The 14616-nt window shown below is 42.1% G+C and overlaps 1 protein-coding gene across 2 annotated transcripts in view; it reads right to left on the reverse strand.

Annotated features, from left to right (window-relative positions):
* slc10a7 (solute carrier family 10 member 7) overlaps window positions 1–14616 on the reverse strand; it is a 268835-nt gene that overhangs the window by 10001 nt on the left and 244218 nt on the right. The gene's annotated exons all lie outside the window — the stretch shown is intronic.

The following is a 14616-nucleotide window of genomic DNA, read 5'->3' on the forward strand; positions in this document are numbered from 1 at the left end:
AGCAACACAAACCGAAACAGTAGCACAGCTCCTACTACACTTTCTCACTATGTCCACCTCTGCCATTTGACGGCAGCCTTGAAACTAACAGCCAGAAAAAGACAAATTTAACTTTTATCCCTCATTTTGAATCCATTGAATGAATGGCAGGTGAAGATTCAAGGCATTAGGCATCAGTGAGATTGCAATTGTCCAGGTAAGCAAATCACATCAGAGCATAACACACTAATCACAAAATCATGCAAGTACCATGCTTCAGGAGCCTCTCTATCCCTTATTTAATAAGGCTGTATGATGACAACAGGATCTTGATGCAATAATAAATTACAAATTTGTCAGCGTATGTTGTACAAGCTCAATCCATTTCTATTTGGCATTGAACAGTCTAAACTAGGCATTCATCCTGGGAGCAATCGCATTATCTGCCGAGACAGACAGAGATGCTGTACAAATACTAGTCCTTCAGTCAGCAGTTGAAGATTATTTAAAAGATATTTTTTTAAAAATGGTTTGTCAACAATTCTTTTTGGTCCAGAGCAGCATTAAAGCCTTTCCAAGTCATGGAAAAACCGCCCTCTCTCCTCGCACTCCTGAATCTCCAATCTCACACGTGGGAATATTTGCTTTCTCTTAAACTTCTTTGATCCAGCTCGGATTTGTGCTGAAGCCACTAGATATCCTGCCCTGCCAATTGGTGAGCTGTTCTGAAAAAGGTCAGGAAGCTAATGATGGAATGCTTATACTATGGAAATGATGCTAGTCTCAGACAGTTTCAATTGGACTTCCTCTGCCTAGTGGCCAGTTGAAAATGTATTGCAAAGTTTTAGTTAACAATTTCACAGCTACTACAAACATCTTCAGGACTTTATAGGTGACCTTTCTAAGACTATGACTTGTTCAGAGAAGAATGCAAGTAACACAATGGTCTTTGACACAAGGCAATTGTTTTCATAATGGTGAGAGTGTATGCAATCCCATTGATTTACTGCAACAACTTACAAAATGTTTAAAGGGTAAAACAGAATTTGATTTAGTTTTAATTTTCAACTACTTTCAAATACAGCATGTGCATATTTCTTGCTTGTAGATTATCCCTGGATTTAACTTTTAGCCCTCATTGTGAATCCACTGAATAAATGGCACATGAAGATTCAAGAGCATGGGCATCAACTCACATCAGTGAGATTGCAATTGTGCAGGTAAACAAATCATATTAAAGTGTAACACAGTAATCACAAAATCATGCTAGTACCATGCTTCAGTCAATGAAAATTGTAAAGCGTATGCTTAAGTGAAATTTAAGATAATATACATGTTAAACACTATAGTGTTCTATTTCAACAGTAATGAGTATATTTTAACATGTCATAACTCTGCTACTATGGCACTTTCTCTGACAGAGTCTCAGTGGGCTTTCATGATGACACATGGCCAAGTAGGATAGTGCACTATATATGCATTTACAAGGCCACAGAGCTGTCACACTTCAAATGTTTATGAAAGATTAATCAAATGTTTCAGAACTCCAATACACTGTAAAGTAGGTGGAAGATATGTACTTTAAATGGATTTTTCATTACTAATGTAATTTCTAGCAAGAGCATTTTTACCAATGGACATGTACTGAGTGTGGACTGATATAGAGCACTTTCTCAGCACATTACTACCCAATACAAGCACTTGGGAAATCACTAATGCACAGCAAGTAATATTTCTATGTCATGCATGGTTCACTCTTCTAAAAGTCACCAAACAGAAGCTGACAATGCAGGATATTCCATAAGGAGCACTTTCAAAGGACATCCACTCGCAATCTTTTGCCTAATGTAACATTCTGTGGGAAAACAAAATAAATGCAATGGAGATTTGTTTTTCTATTTCTTGAAGTTAAAAAAATTTATCCACCATGCTAGAACTGCAAATCTACTAATTTATACTATTCCTCTTTACTATAAATGATGCAGCAATAATTACTGGAATCTTACTTTCAAGTAAAACATCTCAAGTATGGGAAACTGATTTAAATATGACTCTAGACCTGTAGAAATTATTGAAAACAGAATGCATAAGTAGAAAGGTCAGTTTAAATAGCATACTGTAACCAGCATACAAACTGATTAACTACTATCCAGTGCATTTATTGAGTTAATCCAGATAAAAAAAAAGTGGCCTGAACTCTGTGGTTGTTGGGATGGTGAAACTGTCAGCATCTGCCTTTATTACACTTTGAAACTGACTGAAACAGCCAGCGTCTACACATGCATAGAAATCCCGGAGTTGATGTTAGTGATTCACGGCTTCTCTGCTGAGTTCAGTGTTAAAGTCCTCAGAAATCTTGGAATAATTTGAATTGCTGTGAGTTTTAATCAATTACTTTCCAGATTTGTAAAACAAATTCTTTAATTGTGGAATGTTAAGTTTCTCTATCATGAGAAATGAAATTCCACAGATTAAAATTAATTTTAAAGATTTCAGCTGCCACATTTAACATCATGTGCCTCTCAATCTTTTAGTTGTTCCCTGTAAAATGATTGAATGATAATTCACACTTTTTAACTATTTCCTGGCTGGTCTGTGTGAGAATTCTGGAACATGATTTATGGTTTTTCCTGTTTGATGACACTACACATGCTAGATATGACATTGCCCTATACTTGTAATCAGATGGCTGATTTGCTGCTCCATGAACAGGAACTGAAGGACTTTGGTGAGAATCTTTGCCATTGGTTGAATGCAAGTCTTGATTACCAAGTATACGCATGTATAGTTCAAACTCATGTATAAGCCAGCCCCTTATTTTGGCCAAACAATCTTGTATTTTCTATATATCACGTGTATAAGTCGACCCTAGTTCTTCACCATTACAGATCAACATTGATGAGTCGCTATGCTCTGTTCCTGCTTTCTAGTCTGCTGGCCATACCGCTCTGTTCCTGGTCTTCCAGTCCGTCAGCTGTCACGCTCAGCTCCAGGTTTTCATATTTACTGTAATGGTACAACAGTACAGGGTGACCGCTGTAACTGCGGAGTGGGTTTCAGTTACCTGCAGTTTACTACAGCCCGAACGTACTACAGGGAACGTCCCACACCAGGGACTAGAGGGCTGCCGGGAAGGTAAATTTCCCATTTTATCTATTTATACATAAATATTCATCCCCTCGAAAACAATACCTCATGTATAAGTTGACCCCCTAATTTCAGATTAAAAAACCGTCTTCAAAATTTGATCTATACACGGGTATATACTGTATACAGACTATTTTAATTTGTTCTCAATATAGACAAATTGCTTTAAGTATTCTTAACTAAATTTTTGTAGAAACATATGAGATCAAACATCTAATACAGCTATAATTGAGATCACCCCATAGTTTTCCTCCCTTTGTAGGCTCGTAGTGCACATACAGTGAAGGTCCATGTGCCAGCTGTGCATCCAATATATGCAACTTTTTACAGTCTGTCTTTGAGTAGGCAGCAGCAGCCCACTCCCAAGATTTCTGCAGATAAGACCATATACACAGGAGCAGGAATTAGACCATTCAATTCATCTAGTCTGCTCTGCCATTCAATCATGGCTGATAAGTTTCTCAACCCCATTCTCCCACCTTCTCCCCGTAACACTTGATCCCCTTGATACTCAAGAACCTATTTATCTCTGTCTTAAGTATACTCAATGACCTGGCCTCCACAGCCTTCTGTGGCAATGAATTCTACAGGTTCACCAGTCTCTGGATGAAGAAGCTTCTCCTCACCTCCGCTCTGAAAGGTCTTCCCTTTACTCGAAAGCTGTGACCTCGGGTCCTAGTCTCTTCCACCAATGGAAATACCTTCCCAATATCTACTCTGTCCAGGCCATTCAGTATTCTGTATGTTTCAATTACATCCCCCCTCATCCTTCTAAACTCCATCGAGTATAGTCCCAGAGTCCTTGAACATTCCTCATATGTTGAACTTTTCATTTCTGGGAGCATTCTTACAGAGCCTCAGAAGTACATTCCTACTTTTAAATTTAATAGTGAACAGTTAAACCCGACAGGTCATGGGGAAAGGCATAGCCAAGAGACAGCAGGATGTTATGTCTTGCAAAGTCCACTTTATTTCACTAATTGCACTTGTGCTTGAGGTTTACTGCAACAGTGCAAGGGGCTGTGTGTTATTTTGTAATCTTTGCTATTCTTGAAAGGTTGATTGTTTATCATTTCTTGAGATTTATATTTATGTCATTACTGCTTACTGATCAAGAATGATGGGAGGAATCTGGAAAGGATAAATTAAAAAGAAAACAGGGAAATAGCATGGCTCTGGAGCAGAACAGCATTTTGGGTAAAAAATAAGCAGAGTGAGTCAAGAAGGAACAGTGAGAGTACCAAAAGTGGTAGGGTGACATCAGGAACTAGTTGGTAATGTCGAAGATGAAGACACTCCATCTGAATGAGCAACACATTTGGAACAAATTAAAGGAATTAATAACTGAACAGGAATAAACAGGTTTCACTTAATCAATATCTCCATAATGGTAAAGTGATCAAAGTTAGGAACTAAATACCTCATGATGTTTAACTTTGAGAAGAGACAGGCACATTGTTAACAGTGTAAGAGTTAGCAATGATAGTACAAGTATTGCAGCATTGGTAGTAGGAAGAGTAGGCCATTTGACTCTTGAGACTGCTTGACTATTTAATCAGCTGATAGCTGATCTTCTACCACAAGACCATTTTCCTATATTACCACCATCTTCCCTTAATATCTAGAAATCTATTGCTGACAGTTTCACCATCACACCAACCACAACGTTCAGCCTGCTCTTTTTTTTAATCCCAGATTAATTCAGTTCATGCTTTGGACAGTGGTTAATTATCAGCTTGCTTGCTGGCTACAGAATGCTATTTAAACTGACTTTTCTACTTGTACATTCTGTTTACAATAGATTCTACTGTCCTTTAGTCATCGTTAAATCAGTTTTCCACATTTGAGACATTTTATTCCAAAGTAAGATTTGAGTAATTATTGTTGTATTGTTTATCGTAAAAAGGAATAGTATAAATTTTATCTTGAATATACTCAATGACTGTGAGGATCTAAAATCTGGATTTAGGCTGTTCTCAGGAGCAACTATTTAATGCATGCCTATACTAACTAAAAAACGGCTTTGTAATGCAAGTAATATAAAATAACATAACAAAATGGCTTCTAGGAGCAATGGCATCTCACTCTGCTGAAAACTGCATTCCTGAACTAATTGAAAGAGATTAGCAAACAACGCCCTGTTCACAGTATGAATTAACTAAGTAAGATATGACATTATTAAAGTATCTTAAATTGACCTTGGAAACCAGGTGTCCCCAGAGATAAAGAAGCGCAAAACAAGTCAGTTCCCAGGAAATATCATTGGCTTAATGTTATGTCTATTTGTCATAAATATTTTATGGATTAATTTTGCAATTAAGATTGTTTTATTTGTTAAAAGACCTATAAAAGTTGTCTGTGTTTTAAGATTATGCGCAGCTTTTCCAGAGTACACAGAGATGCTTAACCCCTGCGTTGCTGAATAACCTATGCCCAGCGCCGTAATAAATTGTTAAAACTCGCTAAAAGAGATCGAACTGCTAGTGTTTATTTGACCAATCGCGGAACTGAGAGGCCCCTCTCAGGGGTAAAGATTACAACCGTACCTCCACAGACATCCATGGGATGGGATGCCAAAGGTTGACCACTTTCTGTTCTAAATGGCTATCCTATCATTCTGAGATAGTTTCCCCTCATTCTAGACACTCCAGCCAAGGAAACATCCTTTCTGCAGCTACCCTGTAGATAACTTCTCATTTAAACTTTAGAGAATGCATGCTCACTTTTCTCAATCTCTTCTCATCCACCATCACAAATATTCTGTTACACTACTTTGATTGCAAGTACATCCTTTCTTAGACAAGGAGAGCAAACTATCAAGTTATCCAATAGATCCTCTTGCCCCTCACAACTGTCTGCTTGCCCTCTCAGTGGGCACAGTTATCAGCATAATTTCTGCATGCTCAATCCCCTCCTTGCTGCCCTCTCCGCTGCCTCTTACCCTCCCAACAGTATCTCTTCTGTCCTATCCCCTTCTCTGCTCCTTCCCTGAACCTCACTTTCTCTCCACCTCCCTGTCAGATTACAGATTTACAGATTACTTACAGTGTGGAAACAGGCCCTTCGGCCCAATAAGTCCACACCGACCCGCCGAAGCGCAACCCACCCATACCCCTACATTTACCCCTTACCTAACACTACGGGCAATTTAGCATGGCCAATTCACCTGACCCGCACATCTTTGGACTGTGGGAGGAAACCGGAGCACCCGGAGGAAACCCACGCAGACACGGGGAGAACGTGCAAACTCCACACAGTCTGTCGCCTGAGTCGGGAATTGAACCCGGGTCTCAGGCGCTGTGAGGCAGCAGTGCTAACCACTGTGCCACCGTGCCGCCCACGTGGAAAGTGGTTTTGTAAATCTTTAGATTTACAGGCCATTTGGCCCATCAAGTCTACACCAACCCTCTAAAGACCAAACCACCCAGACCTATTCCATACTTATCCCTGACTAGTATAACTAACACTATGGGCAACTTAGCATGGCCAATTCACCTGGCCTGGAGGAGGAAACCCACACAGAATGTACAAGCTCTACACAGACAGTAGCCCAAGGCAGGAATTGAACCCAGGTCCCTGACACTGTGAGGCTACAGTGCTAAACACTGAGCCACTGTGTCACCCACGGTGTCCATGTCCCTCTTGCTGCCTCTCCACTGTCTCCCTCCTTTCATGCTCCTATAGCCCACTCAGGGACTCACGGTGGTTCAGTGGTTAGCAGTGCTGCCTCATAGCACCAGGGACCAATTTAATTCCAGCCTTGGGTAACTGTCTGTGTGGAGTTTGCACATTCTCCCAGTGTTTGTATGGTTTTCCTCTGGGTGCTCCAGTTTCCTCCCACTATAGACACGTGGAGACTGTTTAAGGAACAGTTGTTGTGAGTGATGAATAAATATGTCTCTCTGAGACAGGCAAGAAGGGGTAAGATAAAGGAACCTTGGATGGCTAGAGCGGTGGAGCTTCTTGTCAAAAGGAAGAAGGCAGCTTACATAAGGTGGAGGAAGCTAGGGTCTTGCTCAGCTCTAGAGGGTTACAGGCAGCGAGGAAGGAGCTCAAAGATGGTCTGAGGAGAGCCAGGAGGGGGCACGAGAAAGGCTTGGCAGAACGGATTAGAGAGAACACAAAGGCATTTTACACTTATGTGAGGAATAAGAGAATGGTCAAAGAAAGAGTAGGGCCGATCAGGGATAGCATAGGGAACTTTTGTGTGGAGTCTGAGGAAGTAGGAGAAGCCCTAAATGAGTTTTTTGTTTCTGTCTTTACTGAAGAAAAGGACTTTGTAGTGAATGAAACCTTTGAAGAGCAGATATTCATGCTGGAATGGATAGAGATAGAGGAAGCTGATGTGCTGAAAATTTTGTCAAACATTAAGATTGACAAGTCACCAGGCCCGGACCAGATTTGTCCTCGGCTGCTTTGGGAAACGAGAAATGTGATTGCTTTGCCACTTGCGAAGATCTTTGCATGCTCGCTCTCCACTGGAGTCATACCTGAGGACTGGAGAGAGGCAAATGTAAATCCTTTCTTCAAGAAAGGAAATAGGGAAATCCCCGGCAATTACAGACCAGTAAGTCTCACGTCTGTCATCTGCAAGGTGTTAGAAAGGATTCTGAGGGATAGGATTTATGACCATCTGGAAGAGCATGGCTTGATTAAATGCAGTCAGCACGGCTTTGTGAGGGGCAGGTCATGCCTCACAAACCTTATCGAGTTCTTTGAGGATGTGACTAGAAAAGTTGATGAGGGTCGAGCTGTGGATGTGGTGTATATGGACTTCAGCAAGGCATTTGATAAGGTTCCCCATAGTAGGCTCATTCAAAAGGTCAGGAGGAATGGGATATAGGGGAACATAGCTGTCTGGATACAGAATTGGCTGGCCGACAGAAGACAGCGAGTGGCAGTAGAAGGAAAATATTCTGCCTGGAAGTCAGTAGTGAGTGGTGTTCCAGAGGGCTCTGTTCTTGGGCGTCTACTGTTTGTATTTTTTATTAATGACTTGGATGAGGGGATTGAAGGATGGGTCAGCAAGTTTGCAGACGACACAAAGGTTGGAGGTGTCGTTGACAGTATAGAGGGCTGTTGTATGCTGCAGTGGGACATTGACAAGATGCAGAGATGGGCTGAGAGGTGGCAGATGGAGTTCAACCTGGATAAATGTGAGGTGATGAATTTTGGAAGGTCGAATTTGAAAGCTGAGTACAGGATTAAGGATAGGATTCTTGGCAGTGTGGAGGAACAGTGGGATCTTGGTGTGCAGGTACATAGATCCCTTAAAATGGCCACCCAAGTGGACAGGGTTTTTAAGAAAGCATATGGTGTTTTGGCTTTCATTAACAGGGGGATTGAGTTTAAGAGTCGTGAGATCTTGTTGCAGCTCTATCAAACTTTGGTTAGACAGCACTTCTGGTCGCCCTATTATAGGAAAGATGTGGATGCTTTGGAGAGCGTTCAGAGGAGGTTTACCAGGATGCTGCCTGGACTGGAGGGCTTATCTAATGAAGAGAGTTTGAATGATCTCGGATTTTTTTCATTGGAGAAAAGGAGGAGGAGAGGGGGCCTAATTGAGGTATACAAGGTAATGAGAGGCATAGATAGAGTTGATAGCCAGAGACTATTTCCCAGGGCAGAAATGGCGAACACGAGGGGTCATAGTGTTAAGCTGGTTGGAAGAAAGTATAGAAGGGATGTCAGAGGTGGGTTCTTTACACAGAGAGTTGTGAGATCATGGAATGCGTTGCCAGCAGCAGTTGTGGAAGCAAGGTCATTGGGGACATTTAAGAGACTGCTGGACTTGCATATGGTCACAGAAATTTGAGTGTACATACATGAGGATCAATGGTCGGCACAACATTGTGGGCTGAAGGGCCTGTTCTGTGCTGTGCTGTACTGTTCTATGCTCTTATCCAAAGATGTGCAGGTTAGGTGAATTGGCCAGGTTAAATTGCCCATAGTGTTCAGGCATGTGTAGGTTAGATGCATTAGTTAGAGGTAAATGTAGAGCAAAAGGGTAGGGGAATGGGTCTGGATGGGTTACTCTTTGGAGAGTCAGTGTGGACTTGTAGGGCAGAATGGCCTGTTTCCACACTGTTAGAATTCAATGATTCTATTCTATGGATTCTCCTGTAACTATAGAAAGTCTTCTTTACTCCTGTACTCAAATTCTCTTGCAATAAAGATAAAAAAAAATTGCTTCCTAATTGCTTGCTGCACCATCATATTAGGTTTCAGTGACTGCCAGGACACTTCCCAATCTTAAACCGTTTCAAAAATACTCCAAAATTTTGTTTCTCCTACCAAAGTGGATAACTTAACATTTTCCAACTTATATTCTTGCTCATTCATTTTGCCTGTCTAAAGTTCCTTCACAGTCTCTTGGCATTCCCTCACAACCCATACTCTCACCTAGTTTTGTGTCACCAGCAAACTTGGAAATATTATGTTGGACCTCACTGTCAATCATTGATACAGATTGTGAATAGCTGGCGCCCAAGCACTGATCCATAAGGCACAGCCTACCAATCTAAGAAGGAACATTTATTTTTTTTAAACATTGCCAGTTTACTATCCCCAATCCCAAGTGCCCTAACTTTGCTTACTAAATTTCTTTGAGGGATCTTAATAAAAGCTTCCTGGAATTCCAGATTCATTATATCTAATTGTTGCCCCCTCCCTATTCTGCTAGTTACACCCTCAGAAAAGGTTCTTTTCTTTAATAAATCCATGCTGACCCTGCCCATCTTCCCCATTATTTTACTCAGTAACCAATTATCACAACCATTATAATAGCTTCCAGCATTCTTCTGACAACTGATATCCAACTAGTAAGTCTGTAGTTCCACTTAAATAGGGTTACCTCAATCTGCAGGAACCATTCCAAAATCCATAGATTTTTGGAAGGTGGTTGCCAAAGCAACTCCTACCTCAATGCCTATCTGTTTATACACTCCGGGATTTTGCTCATCAGGTCCAGGATTCATTAACTTTTAAATAAAAGCAAATTACTGCGGATGCTTGAATCTGAAACCAAAAGAGAAAATTCTGGAAAATCACAGCAGGTCTGGCAGCATCTGTAAGGAGAGAACAGAGCTGACGTTTCGAGTCTAACTGACCCTTTGTCAAAGCCTGGCTGAACTTGTTCTCTCTCTCAACACCTTCTCCTTCAACTCATCCCACTTTCTCCAAATCAAAGGTGTAGCAATGGGTACCTGCAAGGGTCCTAGCTATGCCTGCCTTTTCATGGGGTATGTGGAACATTTCTTGTTCCAGGCCTACCGGGTCCCCTCCCACAACTGCTTTATCGGTACATCGATGACTATTTCGGTGCGGCTTCATGCTCTCGTCCTGACCTGGAAAAATTCATAAACTTCGCTTCCAGTTTCCATTCCTCCATCATCTTCACCTGGTCCATCTCTGACACTTGCCTTCCTTTCCTGACCTTTTTGTCTCCATTTCCAGCAACAGTCTGCCCACTAATATCCATTACAAGCCCACGGACTCCCACAGCTATCTGGACTACAGCTCTTCTCACCCTACGTCCTATAAGGACTCCATCCCTTTCTCTCAGCTCCTTTGCCTCCGCCGTATTTGTTCCGATGAGGCCACTTTCCAAAGTGGTGCTCCTAATATGTGCTCTTTTTTTCTCCAACCATGGCTTCCCACCTACAGTTGTTGACAGGGCTCTCGGCAGCATGCAGTCCATCTCCCGCGCCACGACCCTCACCCCCTCCCTCCCCTCCCAGAACAAGGATAGGGTCCCTCTTGTTCTCACCTTTCACCCCACCAGCAATCACATGCAAAGAATAATCCTCCACCATTTACACTAACTCACCAACACAATACCACCACTAAACACATCTTCCCTTCCCTCCCCCTGTCTGCATTCCGCAGAGATTGTTCCCTCCGGGACAACCTAGTCCCCTCCTCCATCACACATAACACCTCTCCCATCACACAAGGCACCTTCCCATCACACCTAACACCTCTCCCATCACACATGGCATCCTCCCATGGTGCAACACGTGCCCCTTTACCTCTTCCATGCTCACCATCCAAGGCCCCAAACACTCATTTCAGATTAAGCAGCGTTTCACTTGTACCTCTTTCAATTTGGTCTATTGCATTCGTTGCTCCCAATGTGGTTTCCTCTATATCGGAGAGACAAAATGCTGACTGGGTGATCGCTTTGCTGAGCACCTTCGGTCTGTACGCAATCAGGCCCCGGACCTTCCCATGGCTTGCCACTTCAACACACAATCCTGCTCCCATACCCACATGTCTGTCCTTGGCCTGCTGCAATGTTCCAGTGGAGCTCAACGCAAACTGGAGGAACAGTATCTCACCTTCCAACTAGGCACGTTACAGCCTGCCGGTCTCAACATTGAATTCAACAACTTCAGATGATTATCCCATCTTGACCCCTTTGTTTTCATTCTGCTCCGTAATTTTATTTCATTTATTTTATTTACCTTTTTAAAATTTTTTTTCACTGTTCTGTACCTCTTATTTCTTGATTGTCTCTCGTTCTCTCGCTCCCCACTCTCTCATCACCTTTTTCCTCTCCTCTTCCCCCTTTGCTACCCTTCTCCCCTGTTTTCCATTTTGTCTCAGCTTTGACAAAGAGTCAGTTAGACTTGAAACGTCAGTTCTTTTCTCTCCTTACAGATGCTGCCAGACCTGCTGAGATTTTCCAGCATTTTCTCTTTTGGTTTCGTTAACTTTTAGTCCCACTAATTACAAATTTCCCTCCGTTCTGAATCTTCACTCTCCACTGAATTGGCTTTCCATGGGAGGTATTTTGCATCTTCTGCGGTGAAAACAGATACTATTGGTGGAATCTTCCGTTTTCATTGGGGATCCTGCTCAATTGCTAAAAGGATGGCAGAAGACCAGAGTTGATTTGTCAGACCAAGGCCCAAGTAGTCTCCTCAATCCGGCAACTTTGAGGACAACAGTGGGCTTTTCACTGAAATGAAGCATTGGCCGGTGAGACCTGACAGCAGCTTTTGCACTTACCAATGCCAAAGGAAGGCTGTTGCTGTAGCTTGATGGACAGTTACTATTGCAAGGACCAAGCACTCAGAAGGAAGGGCAGGGGTTTGACTCTCAGCAGGCAATCTACTGCCCTGTGTCCATTCGCTGATCATGCACACCCTTCCCCTCATTGATAGCCTGTCCAATTCCAATTACGAGTCCGCTGGGCGAAGTCTTTTTCATTCCGCCTGAAGCTGAGATAATTGCGGCCCAGATGGGAATACATCCTTAACTGGTCATTAATTGACCACTGGGTGGGGCCGCTGTTAGCACTGAAGTGGGAGATTGGAGCTTTGGCCTTCTTCCCCCAAGTGTAATTTGGGTGGAGGTAGAAAGGCAACAGGATTCTATGATGCCTTCACCTTGCCTAATTAAGTTGCTTTCCCATTTCCCAACTTGCTATTGCCGATCTGTTTTAGTTTCTCTGCTATTTCCTCACTCTCCTTTACAAATTCTCTTGTCTCTGTCGGTATTTAGCCCATAAATGCTTTTACAGCCTATTTCTACATTTCTCGTTATTTTCTTCCATATTCTATTCTTCAAAAAAACTCAATTTTCAGGCTTTTTACCTTTTTTTGGCAACCTGATAAATATTGTCATTTGACTTAGTCCATGGGTTTTTGCCTGAAACGTTGATTTTACTGCTCCTCGGATGCTGCCTGAACTGCTGTGCTTTTCCAGCACCACTCTAATCTAGACCCTTAGTCCAATTGCAACATTTCCTGCTCGCAACAATTAGATGTGAGGAAGGGTCACAGGACCGGAAATGTTTACTTTGATTTCTCTTCACAGATGCTGCCAAAACTGCTGCACTTTTCCAGCAACTTCTGTTTTTGTTTCTGATTTAGAGCATCCACAGTTCTCTTGGAGTTTTTTTTGGATCATTCAGTCCTCAAAGAAATCTGATTGAGGTGAACGGAATCTGGATAGCGTAAACAGGCAGAAACCGTTCCCATTTGTGAAAGGATCAAGAATGAGTGGGTACACATTTAATGAGATTTGCGAAAGAAACAAATAAAAGGGGAAGGAAAATACGTTTTAATACAGCAAGTCGTTAGGGTATGAAATGCACTGTCTGAAATTGTGGTGGAGGAAGGTCAAATTGAGGCAATCATGAGTGGTTTGCATGATTATTTGATGGAAATAATATGCAACGGTATGGGGATATAAAGTAGGTAATGATACTCTTTTGAAGAATCGGTGTAGGCATGGTGGGCCGAAAGACCTCCTTCTATGATTCTGTAGTGAACAAACGAATCTTGTTGATGTGCGTGACAGATGTGTTATTTTGTGCCTTGAGTGGAATATAGGATTCATCAACCTCTCCCCAGAATATGACATCCATAATAGAACACAGGACCCCACTGCACTGTGGACCATGTTGCATACGTTTACAGTCCCTGGCTAAAATAATCCTTATGGAAGATCTGAGTACTGTTATCCTGATAGAAAATATTAAATTTAGAGTGCAGCTAAAGGGCTTCCTTTAGTATAAACAGTAGCCTGCCGATTCTGTTAAAACATAAACTGCTCATCCAACATGCTCTTGAAAGGCACTGTGAATTCACTGTGAATCGAGTAAAGGTTCTTTATCAGCCTGTGCATGTCGCCTGTCTCTTCCTCATTGCTCCCAGCCCAGGACTCCCACTACATCCGAGGTGTACAACACTGGGGCCAGAGGTAGGAAATATTTTTTTCCTTACTTATTCTTCACAGGCTTCTATTTAGGAAAAAAAAAATTCAAAAAGTTAAGTACCTGAATAGCATAAATGTTTTGTGTAATTTCCTTATTAAAATCTTATTAATTCCTTATTAATTCTGTCTTTATTAAATATGCAGGAATTTTTAATAGCAGCAGGATAGGCACCTTGCATCTCTAAAGACATGGCAAACATTTACTGATTTTTAATAATAAAACAAGTGGTCAACTAGCCCAAATTCAGAGCAAAATGAGAATCTCTGACAGTAACTTTCAGGTTAGTGCACTCATCTGTGCATGTGCCAACGCCATGACCTGTTGAATGGTTTACACTGTAATACAGGCTTGCATATGTGCAATCTCAGAGGGTGTACTTGTCAGCACCTTTACAGAGGCATATGAGAGCACGGGTCTCACCCTGAATACCTGCAAGATGAAGGTCCTTCACCAACCTGGCCTGGCACTGTGAAGTGAACCCCCGGTGACCACTTCCAATGCGTCTGGAGTATCCTATTGGCCAAATCAGGTATTGATGAAGTGATCCTGCACCATCTCCAGTGCTAGCACATCCTTCGGCCACCTGAAGAAAAGGGTGTTCGAGGACATCATCATCAGATCCGACACCAGGATCATGGTTTACAGAGCTGTAGTAGCTCCTATCCTCTTATATGGCTCTAAGACCTTGACTGTCTACAGCAGACACCTCAAAGTGCTGAAGCAGTACCACCAACGCTGCCAGAGCAAGATCCAATGAATCCGCT

Source organism: Hemiscyllium ocellatum, chromosome 1 (genome assembly GCF_020745735.1).
Source record: "Hemiscyllium ocellatum isolate sHemOce1 chromosome 1, sHemOce1.pat.X.cur, whole genome shotgun sequence".
Lineage (NCBI taxonomy): Eukaryota > Metazoa > Chordata > Chondrichthyes > Orectolobiformes > Hemiscylliidae > Hemiscyllium > Hemiscyllium ocellatum.